Raw genomic sequence first — 12,790 nt, 5'->3', positions numbered from 1 at the left:
CGTAGCGCGGCCCGGCCGGCTGCACCGCGTCGACGCTGGCGGCCGCCTCTTCCCCCCACCCCCCGCCTCTCGCCGACGAGCAGCTCCGCGAGCCAATGGCGCGTCAGGACCGTGGGGCGAGCGGCGGGTCGGACGCACGGCTTCCAATGAGGCGGGAGCGCAGGCGGGCCCGGGCAGCTCGGCCACCAATGGCAAGCGTAGGCGGGCCAGGCGTTGGCGGCGGCGGGCGTCTCGGCGAGGTGGGGTGTAGCGCCGTGGCAGCCAACGGGGAGCGGGAGTGGGCGTGTCCGGGGCGCCCCTGGCGCCGGCGCCGGGGATCCCCGTGCGCCCAGTGCCGTTTCCGCCCGGCCTGGGGAGAAGCTGCCGCTGCTGCTGCCAGGGGGAGGGGCTGGTGCCGCGGCCGCCGCTGAGGGCTTGCGCTCCCGCCGGCTGCCCAGGAGACGCCGTGGCGCTGAGCCGGGCCTAGTGCCGTGCGGGGGCCCGGGGAACGGGCCGGCCAGGTAGGCGCGGGCTGGCGGGTGGGGACGGGTCGTGCCCGGCGGCGGCGGCGGCGGCGGCGGGGCTGGCGGGAGGGAACGCCGGGGCGGGAAGGCGGGAGGCTCCTGGCGCGGGTCGCGTCCCGGCGCTCCGCTCCGCCCTGGCTCGGTGGTCCGGGTGTTAAGGCCCCGCCGTGCCGGTTGTGCAGCGTCCCGGGAAGCCCGGCCTGACCTGACCCGGTGGGGAAGGCCCGGCCCGGCGGCGCGGGCCATCATGGCGGTCTCGGTGGTGCGCGCCCGTCCGCGGCGGCCGGGCTGGGGCCCGGGGTGGCGGGCCGGTGCGGGGCTGGGGCTGGGCCTGGCCGCGGGGCTTTGTCGTTGGAGGCGAGCGCCGGGGAAGCCCCGCCGCAGGGTGGTCGGTCCGCTCTCCTTTTCTCCCCCATATTGTCCTGGTGGGCCTTGGGGGTCGTTGTCCGTCTTGGGGCAGCCCCCTCGGGGCCGCCTGTGCCCCCGCCGCCCGCCCCTCACCGCTGGCCCCTCCGTGCCTCGGGGGAGGCGGTGTTTGACCTGCATTTTCTGCTTTCTCATGGTGCCCGCCCGGCGTCTTCCCCCGTAACCCCCCGCCCGCCCGGCGCCGGGGGCTGCAGCGCAGATTCTCCCGCATTCCCCCGTCCGTCACGCGTGGCCGCCGCGGGGGTGGGTTCTCGGCTGCCCTGCCCGCGCCCCGGCCCCACTCCGAGCCCCACCGCCTTCCCTCTCCCAGCACCGGCAAGGTCACTGTCACCCGGCGGCTCGTCCTTGGGTGCCGGTGACCGGAGTTCACCGCCGGGTCGGGCGGGGAAGCGGCGGCGGGCGGCGTCTGCCCGTCCCGGGGGGAGGGAAGGAGCCGAGGTGCGAGGCCGCGTGTGGCCCCGTGGAAGTGGGTGCAGCAGCCGGGGGAGGTTCACTGCCTCTTCCCGGCCCTGGCCTTGTGTTCCTTTGCCAGGAGCTAGGATCCCCCCGGGTGGGCTTATTTTTGGGAGAGGGGAGGGTGCTCTGCATGGGTGCTGCAGGGCTGCGGTGACTGCTGCGGGCTCTGGCCATGATGTCATGGGAGCGATGAGGGCATGGCCAGGGCAAGGGGGCCAAGGGTTCTCCTTGTGTGAGGGGTCTTGAAGAACTTGATGTTGACACCCGGTGGTCGTGGATTTCAGACAGTTGTCCCACACCCTGACTGGGTGTTACTGCCAGAACCTAAACCCAGAAAAAGAATTTTCTATTTATTTTTTTCAGTAGAAACAAGATTCCCCTTTTCACTTGTATAGGAAATACTAGGATTTTTTTTTTCTTTTTCCTTCTTGTGGTTGACCCAGGAAGTTGTCTTGTCACCAGCCTTCTGGGGTTCTTTCTTGCTCTGGAGGTGCAGGGAGGAGGGTGTTGCTTTGCTCTGGATCCTGTGGGTAAGCGTTGAAGGCAGTGACAGCAGCTGCTGTTGGCTCTGGAGTTCTGGTTGCTATGAGAGAAGCTTCAGTAGACTTGGCTGCTATCTCCAGGGAAGGACAGCAGAGCAGCCTCCATTAGTGTGGTGGTGGAGAGATGGCTGGCTCACATTCAGCAAAGGGCTTTACTTTTTGGGCTGTTTCCACAGGTCCAATACAGAACCCAGGGGTATGTTTTGATCCGGTGGGACAAAAACCTACAAGGTGGGTTTCGCTGCTGTTCTTGAGTTAATAGAATTGCATTAAAGCGTGGGCTGGAAACCTCAAGTTGCCCTTTCCAGATATTTTGGTCCGTGTGAAAAGTAGGACAGCGAGAATTGATATGATCTTCCTGTGAAGTGAAGGCTGCAGTCGTGCCTCTTTTGAACTCCAATCTCCTTTCCAGCCAGTAACAGAGCCAGATGCTTTTCTTATTGTTTGTATGTCTCCTTCCTCCCCTTCCATCGCCTGGGCCCCACTTGCCTTATTGACTGGAATTTCTGCTGTGTGCAGTGGGTGTGTGCAGCAGACACCAGCCTGCTAGTGCTGAGGAGGGATTTTCCATTCACAGACCAGGGAACAGTCAACATAAAGGCCCAGCTCAACTTTGGGACTGGAAACAGAAAGCAGGGAGAAGAGTTTCCCTCCGCTGCAGAGTGAAATCTGTCCCCTGCGCTTCTTGTGCGGTTGTATGTCAAAACGTGTAGAAAATGCTGCTCTGCTGTGGAATAGGGAGGTGAAACTCCTGTGAGTAGTGGGGACAATTCCTCTCCTTCGGTTGACTCAAATACTTGATGAAGGAACAGTTTCCAGGAGGCCATTTTTGACGTGACTCTGTATTGTGGAATCTGCCAGCTTCTATCCACACTCTGTCTGCTTGACTGCAATAGCTTCCTTTTTTTTTAAGGAAGAAAGAGTGCCTTTCTTATCTGCTTGACTAACCATTTGGCACTGACCTCTGTCGCTATGATATTGTGTTGTCGAGGTGGAGCTATCAGCATATTCCAGTGCATTTCTTAGAGATGAAACTGTTAGTTGAGATATGCAGTGTGGGAAATGGGAACAGATTAGTATTAGAAAACAACTGCCATCTTTGCAAAGTAACATCTCCAATGGGGAGACTCTTGCCCTGGCCTGAGTTACCAAACTCAGAATTACTGTGAGCTTGAAGCAAGAATTCCAGTATCAGAATAACGTGAGAGAGATTAAAATATGCCCTTAAATCCACTTGACTGGCAGCAATCATGTAGTAGATGCCAAACTCCAAGCAGCTTTTACATTTGAGGATCCGTAGCACACAAATTGTTTCACAAGGTGGGGTGAGCAACTTCTAACCCCTATAACGCATCTGTCATGGGGGCTGAATGTGGTTCTGCTGCCTGGCGTGGAGTGACGTGACAACAGTAAGGAGCTTAGGATGTTGTGAGTATGAAGACCAGCTCCTTGGTTTAAGAAAATACAGCAGGTGATCTTTGTGGCCCCTTACTCTTTGTGTACAGTCCCAGCGTACATTGCTTACAGCCTCTCTGTATTTTATAATGGGAAAATGGTCCAGGGCCTCACATCCTGAATAACCAGCACCGCTCTGACAAGGCCCTGGCTTTTCGTTTTACTGTCATATCCCAAGTGACCTGAAAGTAAGATTCCTTAGCTAATGTTGCCTGAGATTTCCCCACCCCAAGGTAGGGTGGTGAAATCCCACGTACATTTAAATCCCTTTTTAGAAAGAGGACTCAGAGCCAGATCTTGTTTTAAAAGTAATAGGCCAGAGTTGAAAAAACACATAGGAGAGAGATGGCATTGAACTGGCATCTCAGAATGTGCAAAAGCTCGTGGTTTTTTTTTTGGAGGGGAACAACCATCAACCATTGATTTAAATTTTCCAAATGTTCCTTGAAGTAAAAGAAGCATTTTAAATTCAGACTTCCAGGTGCAAAGTGTGCAAGGGAGAACTAAATGTGTGATGTCCCAGCCATGTCATTTATTAGTCTGACCAGTCTATTCTTTCTCCTATTTTGGATGATCAGACTTTTACAAACTTGTTTTGAATGATGTGATGAGATAAAAATGTTTCTATCTATTCTGGCAGTAGTTAAACAAACATACTGAGTGTTCAGATGTTCGAAAATTCAAAAATCGTTGTTCTCATGGCAATCTTACTGTATTACAGATGCACATTTGTGTTCTTACCTTGGTGCCACTTGTGTGTGTAACTCTGTAATCTTGCCAGTGAAATCTTGTGTTATGTGCAGTATATAAGAAAGGTTGCAATAGATAAAGTTTGTTATACATATACACGATGTCGTAGCAGTGCTTGAGCTGAAAGTGTTAAATGTGTGCTCAAATGTATAGCACGTGAGATGTTAAGTCCCAGTTGCCCCATGAAACTTAAGCTGCTATTTGATTTTAAAATAAAGACTTTGTTGCATTATACTTGTCTACTTAGTGTTTTTTCCTCTTTCAAATGAAAAGAAAAATAGCTGTGGATGTTAAAGCTGTTAGAGATTCTACAACCAGTCTTTGGCTTCCATGGCCGACTGGTGGCAAGAGTTAGTGCACAGTAAGTTTGCACTATATTATTAGAGACAGTTTTCTATAAATCTGCTTTAGCCTGAACCTTTTGCTCATTTCAATAATGGAAAAAAGCCCCAGACCATAATGTAGCAAGACTTCAACATCTTGAACTGTGGGAGCTGAGATTTCTTTTCCAATTTTAATTCCTTATTGGAGTTGCTGGGGGTTTCTTGGTGTATTGTTGTTTGTTGGGTTCTGTGGTGTGTGTTTTTTTTCTTTTTTCCACGAGATTTGCTATTTTGGTGGCAATTTTCCAGTATTCCTGTAGCAAATCAGCCGAGCAGCGGCCCCGGTCCCTGCTGAGCAGGGAGAATGTGCAGCGCTCCTGCGCTCCCCGCTGAGCTCACGCAGGGGTGGGACTTGCTAAGCTGCTGAAATCGCAGCTAATGCCCACTGAGCATGCTGAGAAACAGTTTTTCAACCGCCCCTAGTTTAAATTTTTTTCTTCTTCTATAATTAGTAAAGATGCTCTTTGTCTTGGAGGATGATCTGCACAACAAATCAGGAGATTCTTGTTCATCGTCCCCCTTCCCCCCTGCTCGAGCTGGTGGTGAAGTATTATTTTCCTGTAACAAAAACAGCTAAAGGGATTTTTCCCCTCACTTCAACTCGATGAGTCTGAACTTCAAAAGCTGTAGCCCAAAAGAAGAAATCTGCAGCGAATAATAGCCTTCATGCTAGTTTTTGTTGCCACAAGCCCTATAGGAGCGTCCATATTGTTTAAATTGTAAATGCGCAACTTTCTGATCCTGGAGTCTAATTTAAATGCTTAAACAGTAGAACAAACAAATTACCTTTTGAAAGAATAAATTTGAGAAAGAAAAGCTTTCTTGGCGAGTTTTATTTTCCTCCCACCAAACACACACAAAACTCACTTATTGTGATGAGCAATATGGGAAATATTCAGGAGAGTGCACTGGTGTGCTCAGACTTCAAGGTGGAAAAATGTGGGAGGACCTGTCAGCAGTTTGAGTGACAAGCTTTTAGTGAGCACAAGTAATTTCTTTTGTGGTCAGGAGCCTAATAGTCCCACGTTCACCAAAAAAAAAGGGGGAACTAAGAGAGAACATAGAGCGGCATTGAGAAATAGTCAGGAATTTGGCTCTTAGAGTGAAGTTTAGAAGTGATCTGTTGTTTATGCTAAAGTTTAATCCTTATAAACTCGATAACGTAGACAGGTCTCGCATTCCTCCCCGAGGGTCACGGAAGGGCTAAGTTTAGCAAAGGGGAGGCAGCCCAGGCACTCAGGTCTCTGCAGTTTTCAAGGCAGCAAACTTTTTTGCTTATTCATCCTGTTCTAAATGAGCTTAGTTTTTGTTGTTGGGTTTGGTTTTGTGTGTTTTTTGGGTTTTTTTGGTTTGTCATTTTTTTTTTTCTTTTACTTACAAGCAGCCTTTTGAGACAAAATGTGAGTTTCAAAAACAAAATGCTTAAGCCCTAAAATATTTCAAAGTAATTTCAGAGTAGAAAGGTCACGGTGCTTTTGATGTGTTCATATTTAGAGCATGGTTACAATTGCAATCATCCACATTGACAAGAAGATATTGTCTGGATTTGGTAGCTGCTCATTTAGTGACTCAGGCTTATTGCTGTTGTCCTTATGGAGCTCCTGCCAGGGTTTTCTTCTGCAGCTTTGCTGATTTACAGGACAAAACTTTCTCGGTGACCGTTCCAGCAACCCAGAAAACGGTTTGAAGTTCCGATACCAAGAAGAATCCTCTTGACTTAGAAGTGAGCAGTTTGAAATGCAAGTTGTTGATAGGGAAGGAGTGCGAGACCCTTCCACCGAACTTTTAACAGAAGGTGCCTGCTGAATGTGATTTGGTATACGAAAAAAACCAAACTATCAGGATGCAGCTTGGAGTTTTCGTTTGTCGGTGTCAGATAATGCAGTCTCTTTGTTTTGCATAGACTTTGAGTCATGAAAATAAGTGGCTGGAGGATTTTTGAGGATTGCACTTCATGGAAATGTTTGGATAAGGAAGCTCAGGCAGGAGGAGGGAAAGATGCGGCTTCTGGGAGCAGAATGTAGGAGCTGTGGGAGGATGGGACCGGGACTCTAGGCTTCTCATCCCAGCTCCAGGTAGTGCAGAGAGCAGGAGCGGAGGAGGGTTTTTCAGCGTGGCCCTGTTTCCTGCCTCTGCCCGAATTACATCTTGCTGGCAGTGCTGTGTAGGACCGGTGCCCCTTCAGGGCGCTGGGGTGGAAGCTCCTCCCAAGGAGCAATTCTCAGATGTTTTTATTGGAGAGAGTGAGGAGGTGAGAATGCATCCTTGCTTGTAGGCAGGAAGGAATACACTGGGAAAAGTCTGAGAACCAGTGATTTAGGAGACCGAAGTGCCCTGGGGGTTCAGCGTGGAGCCCTTAAAATAGTCAGCATGTCTCAACCTGAGTGGCAGTATCAATTTATAGATACTTGGAAGAATATGCGAGTGAGCCGTTTGCATTCATGTAGCCTTTAACTAAAGACACTGAACCAAATTGTTTCCTGTGTTTTGGTGGCATTAGGTTGGAATAGCTTATAATCATGCAGCAGGAATGCTTTCAGTAATGTGGCTGTAGATTAACTTTTACCACAGCAAAGATCTGGAAGCTTCCTGTATAAATACAGCTAAAGTGAACCTTTAAAGGAAAGACAACTGCTTGATCAAGTTCCGTAGGCTCTGCTTGACTGCGGAGGAGCCTGGCTTTCTGATTCCAAGTTCTCTTGCAGTTTCATGAATTACAAGGGTGTTGGGGTTCAAGATGGCCTGGAGGTTAATAGGGAACAAGAATACTTTTAGAGTGAAAGTCAGGTTCTGAGCTTACCACAAATTCTTTGTTGTGCAGGTCTTCTAATATCCACCTCAGGGTTTGCTTGTATATGGAAATCGGTGTGTTAAACTGGAATGGGTGTTTGTGATGCACTGTGTGCAACTTTGTGCAGGTTTTTGGTGCACTCTAGTGATACAGTTCCGTGGCAATTGAAGCTGACCTAACGTGCTGCTGCCACAGTCCTGCTCCCCATCCCGCCATCATCGCTTTTGCCTTTCTTCTGGCCCATGCCTGCCGTGGTAGTGAACTATCCAGGAAGCTTACCATGGCCAAAACAAGTGCATTTCATTTTTGGAAGTGAGAGTTTTCTGCTGTTTTCCCCCCAAACTGCTGAACTGTGGGGTCGGGTTTACACCAGTGCAGAGAGGGCCGGGGAGGCTGCGCTGAAGCGGTGCCAGCTGAAGTCAGCTTGAAACTATTGCAGAACTGCACCCTGCGACTGAGGTTACTCCGGGTGAAGTTACACGAGACAGCTGAGTACATCCAACAGCTCTGCTGCTCGATGGGGGAAGTTTTGCTCCCCCTTCCTCTCCCACCCAACGAGGAGTTCTGCATTTTTTTGCTTGCCAACTCTGGTTCTTGCTGGATCCCTCTTCTGAACTCCTTCAGCTTGCGAACCCAGCAGAAAGCTACGCTGGGCTTATTTTGTGTTTTGGTTTTTTGCTGGATTATTGTTTTTTGCCAAGATAGTGATCTGAATCAGCTCACCGAGAGATTTGACGAGCATCCAGAGCCCTCACAAAATAAATAGGGGAGAGCATGTGGGTGGAAGCACAGAGGATGTGGTGGGGAGCCGAGAGGGGAGCGGGGGCTTGGGACATGGGGCGGCCAGTTGGGGCTGTCCCTGCATCTTCACCCCCCTCCGAGAGGAACCCTGTGATAAAACACTCTGGGTTTGTACCCCTCGGTCGCTGTGCATGGAGTAGTTTCTTTAGATGAACGTTTAGTTTTCTGCTTGAAAATTGGCTGTGTAGTCTTTCCTTCCTCCGCTCTCGTTTGCTTGGGAAGTTGGTCAGATGTGAGGTTTAACGTAGGCTTGATCTGCGGTGGTGGAATGGTGTTATAACCTACACAGGGGCCTTAACTGTTTCAAAATAACTAATTCTTGTAGGTATATTTTTGCAGAAAGTACATATAGCAGGGAGCCAAAGTGATGTCTCATTTCAGAAGATGGCAAAATGTTAATTAGTATACAGTTATTACAAATCTGTGTAAATAAATGTACCACACAATATTCCTTATCCTTTTTTTTCACCTGGTAATTAGAAAGTCTTTATTTTGCATTTACTTGCCAGTTGTTATGACTTGTAAGATATCCAGACATTTATAAAATGGTGAATTAGAGCATACATTGTCAATCAAATTATTAAAACTATAGCAGTAAAAAAACCCATAACATGAATTCCATACAGCTTTGGTAAAAATGTAAAGAGACGTGAGTGCAACTGGAACAACACAAACATGTAATTCAGCCAAGCTCAGTTGCAGCAGAAACCTGAATCCTATTTATTTAAAATGGAAAACTTGGTTATAGCAGCATATACTTGAAGCAGAGTGATTGTCTACATACTGCAAATCCCAGTGTGTGCTGCTCCGTCTGCTCACTGTGCGTGGAGGCTTTTAGTTTCGTACCCAGTGAGACTGTTTGGCCTGATACAACTAGAGGCAGCCTTTTGGCTGTTTGAGGTTGAATAAAGTTATTTAAATGTTAGCAAGTCTTGACACCTCCAAATGCATATTGCTGCGCAAAAAAATTCACATTGGGCGTGAGTGGTATGTCTTACGAGCAAGAAATCTCACCTGCCATGAGGCTAACCTTTTATTTAATGAAAATCTTCACAAATAGACCCAAATCAATCGTGTTGGTCCTGTTTGGAGAGGCTATTGCTGTGCTGGAGGTGGGAGGCACTTGGATGCTGAAGTCCCAAGCTGGTGGCACCCGTGGAAATTGCCGTTAGCGCTGCTACAAGAACAATACTCGTTCCCTTTCCAGCTTGGAGCACGGGGTGCGTCGGTCGGAGAAGTTCAAGAAGCCGAGCACAGAAGCGCTTGCATCTGGTGGCACAAGTCTGCTGTTTGCTGGATTCTCTTCAGCCACTGTGGGTTCAGAGTATCCTTTAGGAAAAGTCCAGATACAGGATTTATAAGACAGTGAAAAATACGCAGACTTGGAGAAGACTTTCCCCACAAGCTGCCAGAGAATGTAAGAGTGAAATTAAGTGTCGCAGTTCCTGTTGCCTGCTCCTGTATTTCTAAGTCTTACCTACACAGGTAGAAGCAATGATTTAGTCAATAAAGCACTACCGTATTCTAAAAGCAAAGCTATACCTTAAAACCTACAGTCACTAGTGAGGCCTTTTCCTGGGCGTCGCTTGGGACTGTCAGCTTGAAAGCAGTCAGCAGAATTTCGTTGAATCACACGTGGAGCAGACGCTCTTGAAGGAGCAGCGAGAATGAAATGGCACGTCCAAATGTTAACGAAACTTCTGTTTTTTCACAGAACTGTATGAAAATGTAGCCAGAAGCCTTCAAGTGAACTCCTTTGGCTGGAAATGCCGCCTTTTTTTTTGTAACCAAGTCACGGAGCGGAGCTGGATGGGGTGATTTAGGGGAGCTGGCTGTTCTTGGAGCCAAGTTTGTAGCTTTCTGTTGCTCTTGTGGTGTCAGAGTTGAAGACGTCGCTTCTTTTTCTGAGCGATAGTCAAGTGGGCTGTTCCCGTGAGAGTCACAGTGTTGGGGCAACATTTGCAAGGAATTCTGATATTTTCAGTTTTTACATGAAGAGAAGGTTGTGAGGGAGGAAATAAACGGCCTTGACATATATTTGAAAAATGATGGAAACTTTTCAGCGTTTTGTAAAACAAAATTACCTAAGTTGCTAAGAAAGATGGTTCTTACTGAAATGGTATGTGGGTTTAAGATGTACAAATTCATCTTGAACAATGAGACTTGCTGTTGGTATGGAGAAGGTTTAATTTAGCTTAAAGTCTCTGCAGTTAAACTGATAATTCCTGCTTTTTGGGAGGCCGCTGCTTCTCTCCTGGGGTGCGTGTGTGGGTCCTAAGCCCATACTGACCGTGAATGAAACAACTGACATGGCCACAGGGATTTAAATGTTTTCTGGGTGTTTTTTCCACCCAAATGTTCAAGATGCAATTCTGCCAGGGCAGTTTGTCCCCACTCCTGTGCTGGTCAAATCTATTGAATTAGCTCTAGCTATCATGTGTATGATGCGAAACACTGTGTGTAATGTTTCAGAAGTAGTATCCTGTTTTTACTGGTAGGAAAATTAAGGTGCAATAAAGAGCTTGTGTCACACATCTTGCAGGCAGCATGGAGCATGTTTATTTTGACTCCTGGTCTAGTGGTGCCTTTCAGACTGTTTTAGGTGGCCATCTCACCCACGCCAATCCTCACCTCTTCCCACGTATCTCTAGTGATGTGTTGCTTCCGCTCCTTTGATTTCTTTCAGTAAAGCAACCAGTGTTTTTAATACTGATGTTAATAGGTGTGGTGGGGAGGACATTGTGTAGTGGATACAGGTGAAACAAAACCTCCTGTCTAGTTGTTCACCAGGAAGTGCGGTACCATGAACCAGGGTATTTTTCCTGCTTGTTTTCACTAGCATTGTAATGCTACAAGATAATTTGGGTTAAGAACAATGTTGCTACTGATTTGTACCATCAGGACTGATAAACTATGTGAAGGGGCTTTCAGAGTATCTTGGCAAACTGTGTTTGGATGTTTAGTGCGCACAAAGTCTATGCGTGTTATTCAGGGAGATAATTCCTGTCTGTGCTCTTTTGCTCCTGTGTTGAGATCATTCTCCTCCCCAACTGTTACCCAGCTGAGGTCTTGATAGTTCTCAGTTTTTTCATAATGACAAAATCAAATTAGCCCTACGATAACTCGTGCCTGTGAAATTCCTCTTGGTTAAAGCACATAGTCCTGAATATTTTCAGGCTGTTTTTTTCTTGGGAGAATTCAGTGTCTTGCATTTGAAAAATAAAGGAGAAAAGACGCCGATTAGGAAACTCTGGTGTTTAAGGTACAGGGAGAAGCGTGTAGCTTGCTTCTAGAACATAATCTGTCCAGCTGTGACTTAGTCATCTTCAGTCTTACATAAAATGCATCCAATCTAAATAGCTGAGCATCTCCCTCCTGAATGCGGCAAACCAGCATCTTTTATGCTTATGTGAAGCCGTAACAAGCGCAGCCCATCTTAGGAGTGCCTTCATACTTGTGAACCTGCAGCATCCATCATGCTGTCAAGCCTCATTTACTCATGTGATGGGATTTTTTTCTTTTTTTCTTATTCTATTCCATACTTTTTCCAAGTTTAAAGAGGTTCCGTGCTGTTGGCAGAGAATCCAGCGCTGATAATCCCAGATGGGAGAGTAGAATACGTAATGTGAGAACAACAGTGACTCTCCTGAGACGGACTCAAGGTTTCGTTCATCTCTGATAGGGCCAAAAATTGATGCTTAGGGAGGAATGTAAGGTGAGAGTATCACAGGATCTTGGCTAAGATCTCTAATTTCAGTGGAGTAGTTCATGCTGTTACATTAAATCCAGCCTAGCTCTCAGTCGCTTTGATTTTACTTAACTATTCTTTAAAGAAAGTGGGATAACTTGACTATCGTGACATGCTTTTGTATGGATAAATATATGTCCACATTAATCCTTTGTTTATATAATTATGAGGGTATTGGAGGGATGGGTAGATTCTTGTTAGTAACTGAAGTAAGAACTGGTAAGCGTTGTAGGACTGGGCTGTGTGTATTGAAAGATGTTCTGTGTTTGTTAAGGGATGATGGACATTCTCACTTGGGTAGTCAAGGAAACCGGTGCTGCGCGTGTGGTGTTAAATAAAATTATTGATAAAGATAGGTGCCAATAAATCTTACCACTGTGAACATGAAAGATAACATTTAAAATTATATATTTATGTAATTTGCCACTAGCCACGTGTATGGTGGATCCGTGGGGAAGTTAACGACTTAAGTCACCTGTGCATGTGATGGAAGAACAGTCTCCTTTAGAGGTGGAGTTAGAGCTGGAGCTTCACTTGGGTAGTTTGAAGCATTCTTCAAAGGCTTCGCAGAAAGTGTTTGATGTAGTTTTAGTTTAAAAAAAAAAGCTTTTTCATAAAAACTAGAAATGTGCTGACTGTGAAGACTTAATGTCTTGGGCTGATGCTGCCTGGGGACCTCTCGTCTGCAGTCTGGTGCTTGATTTTGAACTCCCCTCAAAGAATTGTGGTAAATCCACGCACTGGATTTTAGGCTGTACTTGACCAACATGGTCTAGCTCGTTTGTAAGCTGCAATGCCAAGTGTAAAAATGACTAGGTGAGATTTTCCAGTCTTTTTTTAGGTGGAAAGTCAGATCATCAGAAGGTTATTTTTGGCCTTAAAACACGTAGTTACGCAAACGCTTAGTGGCCCTGGAGAAGAAACGAGCAAAGCCC

General features: G+C 47.4%; 1 protein-coding gene across 4 annotated transcripts in view; it reads left to right on the top strand.

Annotated features, from left to right (window-relative positions):
* The first annotated feature begins 358 nt into the window (after positions 1-358).
* Positions 359-12,790, top strand: part of SETD5 (SET domain containing 5) — a 65,046-nt gene continuing 52,614 nt past the window's right edge. Inside the window, exon 1 of one of the 4 annotated variants that reach the window (XM_080350254.1) lies at positions 359-500. The gene's annotated coding sequence lies outside the window, so the exon portion shown is untranslated. Of the gene's footprint in view, positions 501-9,323; positions 9,525-12,790 lie in introns of those variants that run through there. The other 3 variants (XM_080350251.1, XM_080350255.1, XM_080350252.1) reach the window with 3 other exon arrangements.

The sequence above is a fragment of the Nesoenas mayeri genome (assembly GCF_963082525.1).
Source record: "Nesoenas mayeri genome assembly, chromosome: 10".
NCBI classification, from domain to species: domain Eukaryota; kingdom Metazoa; phylum Chordata; class Aves; order Columbiformes; family Columbidae; genus Nesoenas; species Nesoenas mayeri.
The sequence above is the reverse complement of the archived record's forward strand: the minus strand, read 5'-3'. Positions and strand labels throughout refer to the sequence as shown.